This window comes from Emydura macquarii, unplaced genomic scaffold, assembly GCF_026122565.2.
Source record: "Emydura macquarii macquarii isolate MOO-44397 ecotype Brisbane River unplaced genomic scaffold, CSIRO-AGI_Emac_v2 contig_1713, whole genome shotgun sequence".
NCBI lineage: Eukaryota > Metazoa > Chordata > Testudines > Chelidae > Emydura > Emydura macquarii.
This window is the reverse complement of record NW_027131850.1, coordinates 1526105-1541715: the sequence shown is the minus strand read 5'-3', so window position 1 is coordinate 1541715 and position 15611 is coordinate 1526105. Positions and strand designations below refer to the sequence as shown.

General features: G+C 40.4%; 1 protein-coding gene across 3 annotated transcripts in view; it reads right to left on the bottom strand.

Moving 5' to 3' along the window:
- Positions 1-15611, bottom strand: part of FOXN3 (forkhead box N3) — a 292978-nt gene that overhangs the window by 91183 nt on the left and 186184 nt on the right. The gene's annotated exons all lie outside the window — the stretch shown is intronic.

Here is a 15611-nt window from a genome sequence, read left to right as displayed (position 1 = left end):
TTGTTCTGTCATCATTAATCAACACATTATTAAGACTAGAACATCAGTTGATATGGACAGTACATTTAGGAGGCTAGACAAGAGCCACTAATTTACAAGAGACTTATTTTATTAGTCATTATTTATTACTTATGTTGAGGTAGTGCATAGGGCCCCAGTTATGGACCAGGATTCCATTGTACTAGGCACTAAACCCAGTACAAAAAAAAAGGGTCCTGCCCCGAGGAGCTTACAATCCAAACATAAGACAAAAGACAACAAGTGAATACTCACAGATGGGGGACCACTAGGAAACAGTGAGACTATACTGGTCAGCAGGCTAGGCAGTGATATTGATGCAGCAGTGGCCTAACAGTTATTAAGTTTTTGGTAGACATCATGGCAAAAGAAAGTTTTAAGGAGGGATTTGAAGGCGGATAATGAATTTGCTTTGCAGATGTTTATGGGGAACTCCTCGCAAGCACGAGGGCCACAAGGGAGAAAGCATGAAGGGGCCTGATTGAATATTTAGCAAGGTGGCAATGAAGGCTGGCATCATTTACAGAACGGAGGCAGGAGTCAACATCTTGGCAGCCTACGAGAGATGGACAGATCAGGCAGATGTAAACAGTGAAAGGCTTGGAAAGTGAAGACAAGCAGTTTGTGTTTGATGAGAGAGAGAAAGGAGAGACAGTGAAGGTATGCAAGAAGAGGGATGACAGTCAAAGCAATGAGTTAGGGAAATGATCTTTGCAGTAGCGTTTTGAGGTGCATATAATCAGGATACGGTTGCTGTAGTTGAGCTAATGAGGATCTGGAGACAGATGTAAAGCATACGTGCTGCTTTAGTGGGTCTCACTGGCATCTAGGTTTAGTAAGTTTCTGCTCCTAGAGAATATTTCACCCCAATTTGTATTTTGCTGGAAGATTTAAAAAGAAATTGTGTCAAGTGCTGACTCGGAACTTGTGGTGCTTCTGCTATAGCTATTCAACTCAGAGACCAACACTGGAGAAAAAAATCTCAACAAAAATTCTCTGTTAGGACAACAAAACTAGCGCCCTAATGCATTGTGTTCTCTAAACAATCTGTTAAACCGTATTGAATTATTCCTCACAGAACACTACCTACATAACTAACACCAGCTTCAGCACACTGGGTACTTCATGAGAAACAAACAGAATCTATTACAAGAGTTCCAGTCAAAGAGTTTAAGGAAAGAACAGATCTGCAGGTAAGCCAACTTAGACTTTCAGCTTTCTGAGACAAAAAAAAAAAAGAGTATTATGCAGCTTAGGGTGTGGAGGTATTTCAGAGGAGACTTTTTTAAAAAAAAAAAAAAAAACCAAAACCCAACAGATCCTGTGTGAACATTAAAAAACCAATGCACTTTTAGTAACAGTAAGGGTTACTGTGTTTGTGCAATGTGATTTGTGCAGGTTGGTGCCCCCAAAAGACACCTGTAGGCAGTGGTGCTTAAACAGTTGTAGGTACTTGGGGAACCTTCAGCATGAAAGGTACTAAATAAAATGTAAGCTTTTATTATAAACTAGAAATCTCAGATATGTTGATAGGGCTTAGGCATGGAAAGCAATTTAAAGCACAACTCTAGGGGGAATAATATCTTTAAAACAAAAAGATTTGTTGTAGCATTCTAGAGGGAAGAAGGGGAAAAAACAGACGTGTTAGAGGATCTTTATTATAAAATCATGACATGGGCTGCAAAAAAGTGCATCAAAAGGTTAAAAAAAAAGCAAAAAAACCTTACAACTATATATGTTTTTTACATTTTTCTACACTGTTTCAAGCAAGTTTACAAGCACCATGGAAGTATATTAAATTACTGGGAGACAAAGAATTCCCCTAAATGCAAATCCAAACACAAATTAAAAAGACAAAACCAGATACTTTTCAGGAAGATTAAGATATAGCAACTTCTGCTATATCAGTTAACAATCCACCCCAATCTCCTCCATCTTTGGATGCAAGATGGAAAGAAAGCAATTTCTGTTCAGATTACTTTTCTCTCTCTCTTTTTGTTTGATTACTGCTACACAAAATTCAATTAAATGGAAAACAGATGCCTTCTGTTACATTTGCATCATTAGCAAGGTTCTGATAAAATGCCATGTATAAAAAACACAGTACTTTTCAAAAAAATTATTCTGCAGAGATTTTTGTGCTAACATATAAAAGTTCCACTGGGTGGCTCATTTAAATAAAGTATTAAAATATGGTCTGTAAAAGAATTCAAGTCAATATCCTAGGAGTAAAACCTCTTATAACACAGGAGAGAATTAACCAAAAATAGTATTCCAGAATCACTGTTGCTGGTGTAAAATTAATTGATAGGACAGGTATGCACAGGCACCTACCTACCAATCAGTAAATGACTACCAACATCCTATTTGTATCTTAGCTTACAAATCAGGGCACTGATCGTTCAAGATGTTGAACAGCCTTAACTCACATGGAGGTAAATGGCAGCATCCTGTATGACTGGGCCCTAAGCTTATAGAGCCCTCACTGATCCCAGAAACTTCTCTGGAGTTGATGCATGGCACAGTTGGAAAATTATGAGGCAAATATGCTGCACAAACTTGCCCTGGACAACAGACTAAATGTGACATTCCCAGCCTTAGCATAAAGGTTCCTATGTAAAATTCAGTGGCATCCTGAGGTGAAGTTTTAATGAAATTTTCGTACAACCAGGCTTTCACAACCAGACCTGGGAAGAGGGAGAGGGAGCAGAAGAGATATTAACTTATATTTTTGACTAGACATAATGTCTAACCTGTAGGAAACTGAAAGCAAATGATGGATTTACCTTGCATTTTCCTGCAACTGAAAAAGCCCAGAGACTTGCATGAAAAACCAATCTGAATCAACCTGAGCCCACTGAGATTGAGAAAATTGAGTGCAGATCTCCAGGGAAGAAATTTGGAAATTCAAATGTGTAAGCTGTGTGCCACACAGAGAGCTAGACAGATCAAGATTTTCAATAATAAGCCTCAGTGTTTGCAGAGGAGTGCTCACGTTTAACTAAAACTGGTAATTGATGGATAAATTAGCTTCCAGTTCCTAAACTCTTACACACAAAGTCTCAGGTGGTATTAACTGTTCAAATTTAGTTCAATTTGAGAAACGAGAGTTAAACTGTCTCTCCGTTTTAAAGTATTCAGCGTTTGCTTTCCCCTCTGTCTCCGATGAAGTCAACATATGGAAAAGCTCACCCTCCCCATACACCACCTATAATAAAAACACCCTCTGGGTTATCCCGAGTATTTTGGGGCTACATTTGGTTGCCTATGTAGTTTGAAAGCTACTTCAAATAAAGTCTATGTATCTCTCTGTTTTCTACAGCAGTGAACACAAAATAATAATATAAATGCCATAGAGTATATAAAAAGGATTCATTTGTGACTAGTGTATCCTGGTAATAATAATGCTACTTTTACACCACTTAATTCTGAAGGGTTTTTTTTAAACTTGTTCAACTGGAATGAGATCCAGTTCTTTAGATTCTCTTTGAAAAAATCCTCATTTGCCTACTAGAAATACTGAACTTTTAAGCAAAAGAATACTGTACTACCATTTTGTGTGAGATCCACTTCAAATATGAGGTATTGTTCAAAAACTAGAAACTGATCCAGAAAGAAAGCAACAGTTATTTAACAGCTATTATGATTTAAAGCCAAAAAAAAACCCCAAAACAAAACACCCTTCCCTATCTTATTATTTTAAAAGTTTACAATTCAATGGATCTGTGTGTGAGAGGATATGCTTTAAGTTTGTTTTATTTAGAATACTGTGAAAACCATATAACTCTACAGCCTTCCGTATCAGGTTTTTCTTCAGTATCAGAAAATTATTTCAATGCTATTCTCTAAAGACAGCAGAAGATAAATTAACATTAGTCAGAGATACAAACTGTAAAGTGGAAATACACAATACTTGCAGAGCTAACTAAAATAAGAATTTGGATAAGACAACAAACGTAGTAGCTGGGAAACAGCTTTGAGGTTCTAAGAACTTCTGGCCTAATGCAGGTTTGCTATATATAGTCAGTATTAAACTATAAATAAAAGGTCTAATCAAAGTAACTGTCCCATTAGTAGATACAAATATAGTTTTGACTGGTTGTTTTTGGCTTTAATGACACAAGAAGATTTGAAAATTTAATCAAGGTTTGTCATCTGCAGCACTTCACAACAATATACTGGAGACAGCCTGGATAAGAACAGATTGCAGCTGGGGAAATATATAGAAGCACAAACAGTCCTCTTGTTTCAAGACAATCACTCTATTACCTACATTTTGTAAGACAAATTGAAGATTCAACCCTACCCTCAGTCATTGTGTAGCCTGTAAAGGCAGTTAATGCAAAATGCATGATAACAGTAGAAGATTTTACAACTATATAGTGATGCAGGCCATGCATTTAAGTGCAGGATGAATCCCTCTGAATCCAGTCAGTCATTCTTACTATGGTATAGAAGTTCCTATCCGTAGAACACTGCATGGTTAAGAAAATCATCAAAAATTCTCAACAATAAATGGCTCAGCGAAGTCAAGTCAATGACATTTCTCTCTCTGTACAATGATAATTTTTAAAGATCCCATCTGATCAATTCCACGGGTATCAATGGGAAGAACCCTACCGATTTTTGTGACAATTGGAAATGACCAATTTCCATTAAAATCAAGTAACTGGCTGATTTACCTCTCCTATAATTATCTCGCTGGGGAGCTTCTGGGAGTTGAAGAGAGAGACACACACAAGGTTTGGGACAAAGCTGCTTGGAAATTTTCTGAGAGAATATTTAGTGGGGGAGGTGATGGGGAGAAGGGGAGAGGATTGAGTCAGAAAATGTTGTTTCATCCAAATCTAAAACATTCTGCAGGAACCTGACAAAAAATTTTTTTTGGGAAATCAGGCTGGCTGGCCAGCCCATCAGGCAACCAACCAGGATCTCCTGGTGTGTGAAATGACATTGGCCTACAGAAGCAATGAAATGTATGTGTGACCTGTAGTTGAAATACTTCTACCAAAATGTATACCACAAATGTGTATACAAGATCTTTAAAAGTGCATAGGCTGCAAGAGACATAAACAAGGAAATAAAACTCCTTTGTCTGCTGGAATTTACATTAGAGCAAGGAGTCTGTGTTTTTTACAGCCAAACAAAAGAGCAAGACATGACTCCTCTTTCAAAGTTGCAGTATTTCACAATTATGCTAAAACTCCAGCCAGTCTTCCTTTCAGAAAGGGCTGATTAAACCATTGCTCAAACTCAAACTAAACCAGTTTTATGAGTCCAAACACAAGAGTTAAGGTATGATGTGACTGGAGAGGGGAAGGTAATAAATATGAGGGCAACCATTGTATTACTAAAAATACACCTTGAGAAAATGGGGGGAGGGGAAGAAAAAACAAAAAACACAGAGTATCCTTTTAAAATCCTTTTGAAGTAGGGAGTTATTAACAGAGACAAAATGTCAAGAGGATGGGAGTTCTACACCCCAGGCCTAACCTCAGCAAGTGGCAGGGTCCCTAAAAGTGGTGTCAGAGCAGATACTAGTCAAAATGAGGCTCTGAAAGGAGACTTTAATACAACCTAAGCCTACATTGGTAAAGGCTCTAAAGATCAACAGCATCAGCTGAAAGCCAACACACTGCTTTATACGCACCCAATGTAAAGAACCTGGGACGAGAATAATATGACCACGATTGCTCAGAGATCAAATGTGCTGCTGCATGATGAACAAGCTGAAAGTGGCAGAGAAGGCCTGTGAAGAGAGAAAGTGGCATAGCTAAGCCTCAAGAGCACAAGGGAACATGCTGCTGTTGCATGGTTTTCTGGTATAAGTGGAGGTGCAACCTGTGCACAGTATATGGTTCACCAAAGCTACCTCTGTTGCTGGTTCAATATGTGGAATTCTATAGAAAAAAGGTGCATCAGGAAGAGATGCAGAGAGATTCTGAACAGGACAATACCATTGAGTATGTTCCCATAAATAAGTAATAGGTAGGGAGTAGGGATGTAAAAGCCCAAACATTTAAACGGTAATTCAAACGTTTTAAAGAGCAGATTACTGTTTAAAATGGGGGGAGGAGGGGGAAGAAGGAGAAGGGAGCCACAGCTGGACAGCTCTGCTTGGCAGTGAGGAGCGGAGCCCAGCACGGCTCCTCCCTTACTGAGTTAACCATTTAAACGTTCTATTTTTAGAATGTTTAAACGGATTCTTTATTACATGAATTTTTACATCCCTAGTAGGGAGTGTGACCACCTCTTCCCAGCAGCACAGCTTTTCCCCAGTGTAGACAATATGATTAATCAAGATGGCAATAGAATTCAAATTCCTCCAGAGCAAACACTAAATTGCAAAGTCAGCAAAACTAGGGATAAATAGATGCACATTGCAAGGACACTATCCATATCCTATGTTTAGAAATGATGTTACCAATAAACCTCATATATACCTTCAACACTGAAAAGAAAAATTTCAGGGATAACACATATCAAACCACTCCACGATGAACAATTTTATCAAGTACCAACTGATGGGCCATCTTCTAGATCAGGGGTTCTCAACCGGTGGTACGCGTACCACTAGTGGTACGCGGAAGACGGCTCGGTGGTACGCGAGGCAAACCTCGCCGCCAATTCCGCTGCCAAATCCCCCCCTCTCCCCCGCCGCCGAGAAACCCTGCTGCCGCCGCTCCCCCGCCCGCCGCCGATTTCCCCCCCCAGCAGCCGCCAACAAACGCTGCCGCCGATTCCCCCCCCCCACCGCCGCCGAGAAACCCTGCCGCCGCCGCTCCCCCGCCCCCACCTAGAAACCCTGCTGCCGCCGCCGACAAACGGTGCCACCCGCTCCCCCGCCCGCCGCCGTGAAAAGCTGCCGCGGCCGCTCCCCCCCCCCCCCCCCCCCCCCCCGCTGAATCATGTCCCCCTTGCCGCCGCCGAAAACGGGCAAAGGGCTGCAGAGTTTCCACGGAGGGTACTGATTGAAAGTGCTAACTGCGCTTATTTTCCGAGTAGTACTCTGGCCAGGTACAGTCAGGTGAAGCGGTACTTGACCTGACTCTACCTGACTGGAGTGGTACTCGGGGAAAAAAAGGTTGAGAACCGCTGTTCTAGATGATGACGACCCATTCAACAGGCAGTTTCAAAACACATCAGCAACTTACCTTAAAATAAAAAGGAGCTGGCTGAAATCCTGAGATCCACCTAGTATCCATCTGAGTTCCTAAGCACCTCTGTATCCACATTGTACACATTATTTTAACAATCTTTGTGCAAAATTTGTCTTGTGAGGTATCATTTAAAAATTACCACCACACTGGATCATTAATGTTCTTGTGTAATGTATGTACAAAATGAGTATCGAGAGTTATGAACATAAACTGAAATTATGGACTAAAATATGTTTACCAGACAAGCCTGGTGAGGGGGTAAACCTGTTTCTCAAAGATAAAGGACAAGCCAATGCCTCTAGCCAGGGGTCATCAAAATTGATTGGCAATTATCTATCAAGAAGCCATTCTTTGGCAAAGAAGGGGGCAGGAACAGATTGATCTGCATTTTAGCAAACAATAGCATGGAACCCCTTTTGCCATGAGACTCCATGTCTCCATCCTCACAGCTGGAATGAACTTGATCTAGGGGTAACCTGCAGAAAATGCATTTCAATGGACTATAAATATCAAGGGACAAAAACACCCCACGCTTGTGCTTGCTCTCTCTTTTTCACCTAAGATGACACAGGAACTAGCCTGTTGACTTTCAGGGGAGATCCTGACCTGAGAACTTGGTCAGCTATATTGCTGGGACACATGGTAAGGATTTTATCTTGAACCAAGTCTAGCTTATTAAGTTTTAGCTACTGCAAAGTGTTTTACCTTTATTTCTCTTGTAACCATTTCTGACTTTAATACCTAACACTTGTACTAACTTAAAACCTCTCTCTTTGTAATTAAATAGACCTTTTTATTTTTAATCTAGACTAATACAGTGTTGAGTTTAAAATGAGCTGTTTGGTAACTCCAGTTAAAGTAGCAAACTATTGAGAATATTGACTCTTTACAGGGGCAATGGACCTTTAATATCTGAACTGTCCAGGAAATGATTGGACAGAACAGAACACACTTTTTGGGAAAATTCGGGACTGGGAATGTGTTGAGGTCACCCTGCAGGTAAATAACCAAAGCTGGTGGAAGCCAGAGTGTGGCCGCTGTGTTGCTCACAGGCTTCTGGGGTCAGAGTTGCTGGACCAAGGCTGCAGCTATACCTAGACACTGAGAGTGTAACCTGCATGCTGTTAGGTTGTTTGTGAGTAGACCTGGTTAGGAGTTACAGCAGCAAAGTATTGTGAGGCACCCAAGATTGTGGGGCAGGTGAAACCCCTCACTGGTGTAGACTGCACCCTGGAATGTGACACCATCAGGCCCTGATCTAAAGTCAGCAATGGCGACTAATCCTGACAATTATAGTCAACTCTAAAGGAAGGCTAAGGTTTTATTGGTGTATAAAACAGAGATTAATAGCTACCAACTTTTTTTTCCCCCTGGAAAAAGAGATTTAGGACTGGTGGGTAACTGGCAAGCACCATTATATCAAGATTTGGTTCAAGGATGTGGCATACCTTGGTATATTGGAGGATTAGTATTTTCCCCAGCTTGCCTTCCTTGGTCTTGGAGTTATGGATTTGATACATGAGTCAAAGCTGTGGAGAATCTCTGCAAGCTGCACTTGTGCAGGGAAGGGGAGACTGTTTTTTCAGAGAAAAGAGGATGGTGATGCTGGCTTGTTTCACTTTCTCCTGCTGCTTTGGAGAAATGGCTTGTTCAATATCCACCATTTTGGAGGCAGCTGGGTTGAGAAAAAGCCAAACATTTCAGCCTCTCTGTGGGTACTTTTCTACAATATACCTCCTGCAGACAGTCATGGAAGAGGCATTTTGCTCTATTGTTGAGGCCTCAGTGCTATTGGTAGTTCCTCTGCCACCTTTTAATTTGCCATGGCCTATTATTTAAACAGGCACCCAAGGGGAGCCTTCCCATCATGCTGGCTGTCTGTAGGGCTGAACAGATCCCAAAGAGAAGTTAACAGTAACACTTCGTTATAGGTGGTGAAGTGGAATTTAGGAGGAGCCCTTTCTGACTTGCTGGTTTTCTCTGAATGCAAGACAGGCATTTTTTCCCCTCAACAAAGAGCTAGAAGAGTGCAGAAGATTTGGCTAACTCTTGTTTTCCAAATCTCTTTAGATGCCTGGGGATAATTCGCCACAGGAATAGTTAATTGTCTCAATGCACATGCTTGGGGAAGACTGAACAGTTTCATTTTTACTCATTGCTGGTAGGAAATTTAAATTTCCTTTATTTAAAAGAAGTGTAAAGAATAGAAGCCTGGAGAATCATTGTGGTGGGGCTCTCTGGCAAATGAGCCTTGTACTGAACTAATGACTGACAGGCCTGGTTCTAGCCCCAAAATTAGCACACAGATCCAATACCCACAATGTGAGGTTTGGGCAACATAGGAATCATGGGGAAATGACAGTTTACAATAAAAAAAACTTGAAAAATGTCAGTTCTCTTTGCGGTTCATATGCCATGGGAGGTGTTTCCTATCATCTGAACATAAATAGGCTTGTTCTGAGAAAATGAGTCCTGTTTAACCAAAGGTAGAGGGGAGGAGAGATTGAACAAGTGTAATTTGGGTTTGAACTAATTATGTTAGAATGGTTCAGAAACAGCTGTGTGAGAAATCAAGCTCCTGTAACTCAAGTGACTCTCTTATCTAATATTTAGAGAAATGAGTTCCCTTATACATAACTTCATTTATTCAAACCATGATTTGTACACCCTTGTTCTGTATATTCAGAATTAAGTTCCAGTTGTTATGTTCAGACAAAATATAGTTTTATTCAGATAGCAGCTTAAACATTCAGCACATCACCAAAACCAGCCTCTGGGGTGGAATGAGGACTTGATTTTATCTACTTCAGTGATTCGCACATTATTACAGTTTTTATTATTCTTAAAATGATGCCACATGAAATGATGCAAAGTGATCTTGTTGCAATTTAAGTTGAAAATTCATTGATATTTATTATATTACTTTTGGGTATTTAGACTGTGAGTATGTTTCTCTATACAAGGTAATTTAATCACCTTACAGGTCTCCCTATGAAGTCTTGTGAAGGCAACACTATAGGTTATATCATTAAATCTACAAGGAAAGTGGGTATGGAACTGTTGCATCAGAAACTTTGCTGAATTTTCTACTTATGCATCCCTTCAGGAGTGGGGTGGGCACTGGGTTGGATTCACATGTAAACCCTGTGGAGAAGCCTTCCCGACAGTGCTCGTGGCTTCCCTTCGTGGCTGGAACACTGATCCACCCATACAAAATCCCCTGTTGGGGCAAGGGGATCCAAACACAGAACAAGCAGTAAACGCTGAAGGAGCGGTATTTGTTTTAGCAGATACTACCAGTTCCTACTGAAAGTGGCCAATACCTTGCTCAGAATCCCTTTAGCCCACTCAGCCCTGCTCCACCCCAGCCACAGAGCTACGATCCCGCAGAGTTAAAACGGAGTTACCACTCCCTCCTTTCAGGGAGCAGACAAAGCTTTTCTACCTCTTCTTTGTTCCCCCTCCATTCATCACAGCACAGGGAACACAGATCCATCTATTACCATATGCGACATTCAAACTTTACTGCCATTACTGGACTAGAATTAACTAGGCTACAGTACAAAAAGGGGTTAATATGGTATAAATCCAGTTATACACTGTGGTTATATTAAAGAATTTATCACCCACATTATAGTTTTTGAGCAATACAGCAGCATTTATATACTGCTGTACTCGACTTGCACATTTTGTTAACAAGACAAGAATTTACTGTTCCTGCCAACAACTTTCTGGCAGTTAATATCACAATTAGCTATTACCTTGCAATATTCAATCAAGCTTCCTCCCAAACCAGGAATCCTCACTCCTCAGCCCACTAAAACTGGGCTAATGAAAATATTTTTAAAGCACATATTCTTAAGATATTTCTTGATTTTAATGAAAGCTGATTATTTCAGAGATTTTTTACACAAAATCATTACTTACTGGTCTCCAATTTTCTCATAAGCGTCAAGGCATTATTTTGAGAGATTTATGAATTCACAATAGCAGTATTTTTAATTTATAAAGATCAATCTAATATTATAGTAATGCTTCTCTTTCCCTTTCCCACTTCTATTGTCGTTGTATGATTCACTTGTTGTGACATGAGATGTAGACTGTAAGCTCTTAGGACTGGGACTTGACTTGCTTTTCTGAAGATGCTTAACACACTTTTGAAGGAATAATAACTGCTGATTTCTTGTGCGCTTTAAATAAGTTTCCTGTAAGATGACATGACTGCCACTGGTTTTAAGTCTAGACCTTGAATAAGGTTAAACACAAGAAGAGAAATCAGGCTGTAAAAATCTTCAAGAACAGACAACAAAATATATTAAAAACAAAATGTATTTTGCTTTTTGAAGGCCAAGTGTAGTGAGTGGATCAGCTTGTTACACTCCCCAAAGACTGAATTGTGCATCTTCCCAGAAGAGCATTCTGGGGGGGGCCCCCATTTAATTTTTTTTTTTTACACCACCCTTTCTTCCCCATCGCCATTCTCAAAACTTCAGAGCACAAGCCACCATTCTTCTAACTCAGGAAAATTGGACCATCTTTCCGTTGGAGTCTATCTGAGAGTTTCCTGAGATAGCCCAAGGATCTCATCACTAGAGAGGTGTGCGGTGCTTCCTTTTCCCCTGTGATACTCTCTGTGGCCTCCAGCGAGATTCTGGCCCTTGCTAATGGCTGAAAATAGCTTTATCAACATCAGCTACAGAGACAAAGCCTCTGAAAGGTAAGGCAACTGATCTCTTATTCTGTTTTGTTGTTCTTTTTTAAAAGCTATAGCTTTTTTATTTTTAAACTTACACACCTATCTAGACGTTTGCATTTTGGACTAGATCTGTCAAACTAGTCACCACTTTATACTTTATTTGGAGATCTTTGCTTTTCTAGGCTGAATATCAGAATAGAAAAAAAAAACCATATAATTTAGAAACTCATTGTGAGCCAAATGTGCCATATTTTATAATTAAAAAGATTTGCCTCCAAGAGGAGTCATGTTCATTGAGTGCAGGAGTTTCTGGCTACCAGCCTCAAATTCTAATCCCAGTTTTACCACTGACTGACTATAGAGATTTTGGTCAAGTCCCTGCACCTCTCTGTAAAACCCCACTTGTAAAACAGATATAATACTTACCTATCCAGCAGTGCTGGGTGGAGGGTGGGGTGTAATTATTTGTTGGACAGTGCTTTGAAAATAAAACACTATGTGAGGGCTAAGTATTTTTTAAGTGTGTTTAGGTAAAGCAGAAATATAAGTTTACCTCAGTTGTACTATGCACTGTTCTCCCTCACCCCTTTATTATTTTGGAGGAAAACACCACACTGTGGGATACAAGAGTTCCATAATTTATTGTTGTAATGCTAATACATAAAATATACATATATATTATATATCTCTATTCCTCACTTAACACAGTTAGGTGATCCCTTGACAACCTTCACTGGGTGAAGTACTCTCCCTGTAGGAGAACTAGCTCAAACTCCTCTCTACAATTTAAATCCTGCATAAGGACTGCACAAGGCAGGAGAGAAGGGCTTTTGGGGTGTTGTTCGGTTGAGAGGCTGTGCAGGGGTGTCCGGGCACCACAGAATTAGTCTCTGTGCTAGGCAGAGAAGGTCACTTAGAGGATGAAACAGGAGACAAGCTGAAGATCCCTGTTTATGGACATTAGGGGTCTGTCTACACTGAAATTAAAAATCCATGGCTGGCCCGAGCCAGCTGATTCAGGTTCACAGGGCTCAGGCTAAGAGGCTGTTTAACTGCAGTGTAGACATTTGGGCTCGGCCTAGAGCCCAGGCTCTAGGACACTGCAGGGTGGGAGGGTTCCAGAGCTCAGGCTGCAGCCCGAGTGGAACATCTACACCTCAGTTAAACAGCTCCTTAGCCTGAGTCAGCTGACACAGGCCAGCTGCAGGTGTCTAACTGTAGTGTGGACATACCCGAAGGGCCCGAGCACCGATACGGAGGGGCTAACAAACCATATGCTAGAACAGCAGCTGCAGTGGGCTCGGCAGCAGCTGCAAACCCTGGCCCTCGGTTAGGGAGGGTGGGATGAATGTGATTTCTCTGCATTCCATCCGTTCAGGAATGGGATGTGCAGGCTTCCAGCAAGTGGAGCGAATTTCACACGTTGCACGGTAAGAAGGGAAGTGCATTTGTTCATGGCTTTTTTAAAAACACAGTTCCCAGTAAATTGAATTAAAGCAGCCTTATCTTATGATGTCAAGTAGAAGAAAAGCAGCTTTCCCAACAATCATCATTGCCTGGTACATCTTCCATTTTCAACTCAGTATCACAATACTCCTGCTCGGATCATTATAACTAGGAACTGAGACACACGTCTAGAGAACTGTAGCACTGAATGCTAATTACCTAAAACAACTAAACCACAACAACAATATATCTATCATTTAAGCATAATCAAAATATGACCCCTGGTGAAACCAGCTGTCATGTCAAATTCAAGTTTGGATAAAGTTTGAAATAGCCAAAGTCCATTTTTTACAGGACTTTCATGCAGCTCACTGGTAGAGAAGCTTCCGTTTATATTTCAAAGACACGTGTTTTGCATCATATTACAATGATATTATGCATAACTATGGTGACCGGTAACTTATATTATCAGGGCAACGATCTATTTTCCTTCAAACAAAGCTGGAAAAATTGTCAGTGTTAAGCCTCACAGTATCATCTGAACAAACATTACTCTTTAACTAAAGTGGATCCGATACAGGACTTAGACTCCAACCATATGTCAGATCTTCTTGACATAGTATGTTATCCATGAACAAGAGCAAAAAGTTTCTGTTGGCTTGGAAGGTACAAGATTAAAGCAGCAATATTTTAGCAGGAGCGAGGGTAACAGCATGTACAGTCCCAGTAAAACAACAAATCTTTTTTAAAAAGGCTACAGCAGCACAGAAAACGCTCCACTCTATACACAGAAATTCTCCCAATTCTTTTGATGTGGTCTAGCTGACATCCTCCCGATTTAAATAATAATGCAGCTCAAATTATATACAGTTTATACATATGTATATTGATATAACTGTAGTTGAGAGATCCTACTGCTAATGTTCACGTTAACTCCCCTCTTTCAATTGCTCAAACTTTCAAGTTCTTTTGGAACTCGCTGTTTCTATGCTTGGTCCACGTGCATGGCCCCTTTGCACTTGGAAATTTAAAATGTCCACACAACAGGCTCCACAGATCTGCATTCACACATAGCTCCTGTGAAACTTTCTTATTCAAGATCTGAAGTTACTGGATCAAATACCAAGTTGTTTAAATTACAGGCAAGAAATCTCCAGTACAAAGAAATTTAAGGCTGCAAAGTCAAGCACTTAAAAGTTAAAAAATTCCAGATTTAAGGCGGCCTTGTGTAACCTTAACTCTGCCTTCTTGTGTGTATGCATTATGAAATAGTTTTTAATTACATGATCACATACTAGTTATATCATAGAACCCTGCCTCATTCCGTGCACAGGATGGACAGGGCTCAAAGAATGAACATGTTCAATACTTCTTTTTATCCCCACCATTCAATGAAGCGACACCAGGCTTCATTCATTGAACACCATCTGAATCCTGCACTGAATATGAAATTATCACCTATGGGGCTTTTCTACAGTGCTCTTCAACATACTACCTAAGCTTCAAATATAATTAATGTATCTTTATCTTTACAACCTCCCCTACAAGATATAGTTTTACAGATGGGGAACTAAGGCACAGAACGATTAAAGGCAAAATTTGCAGGAGTCTACACTAATTTTAATGCCTCATTGATTGCACTATATTTGAAAGACCTTGGGACTGACTTTTCAGGACAGGAACTGTCTCATGCTATGTATTTGTACAGTACCTTGCACAAAGCCATTCCAATCATAGTTGGGTTTTTAGACACTACAGGAATGCAAATAATGTAAGGTTCTATAAAATTATTGTTTAGGTTCAAAGGACTTTACAGCCATCAATCAATCCACTCACCCTGGAAGGCAAGTGGGTAATGTTGTTATGCCTAGTTTACAGATGGGCAAATAGAGAGGAAGACAAAGTGACTGGCCCAAGTCCACACAGTCAGTCAATGGCAGAGCCAGGACTAAAACTCAGACCCTCCCGACTCCCATCCTGTCCTCATTCTTGCAATCCACACAGCCTTGCCACTGGACATGCTGAGTATCCCGAGTCTCCATTCTGTTTAGTTGCAGTTCTGAGAACTCAGAATTGCTAAAAGTCAGAAGCCAATTGCCTCAAGCTGAAGAGCTCTCAGCCATTCAGTATAACTACTGGAGACCCAAAAGCCAAATTTGTAAGGCAAGAACTTATGAATTAATCCTTTTTAAAACAGTCCATTTTTAAAACAAAATTATTCAGACTTGTCATGCTGGCTGAATCAGGGTTGCCCTTGAGGTGTATTCAAGAGCTCTGATTACTCCCTTCTA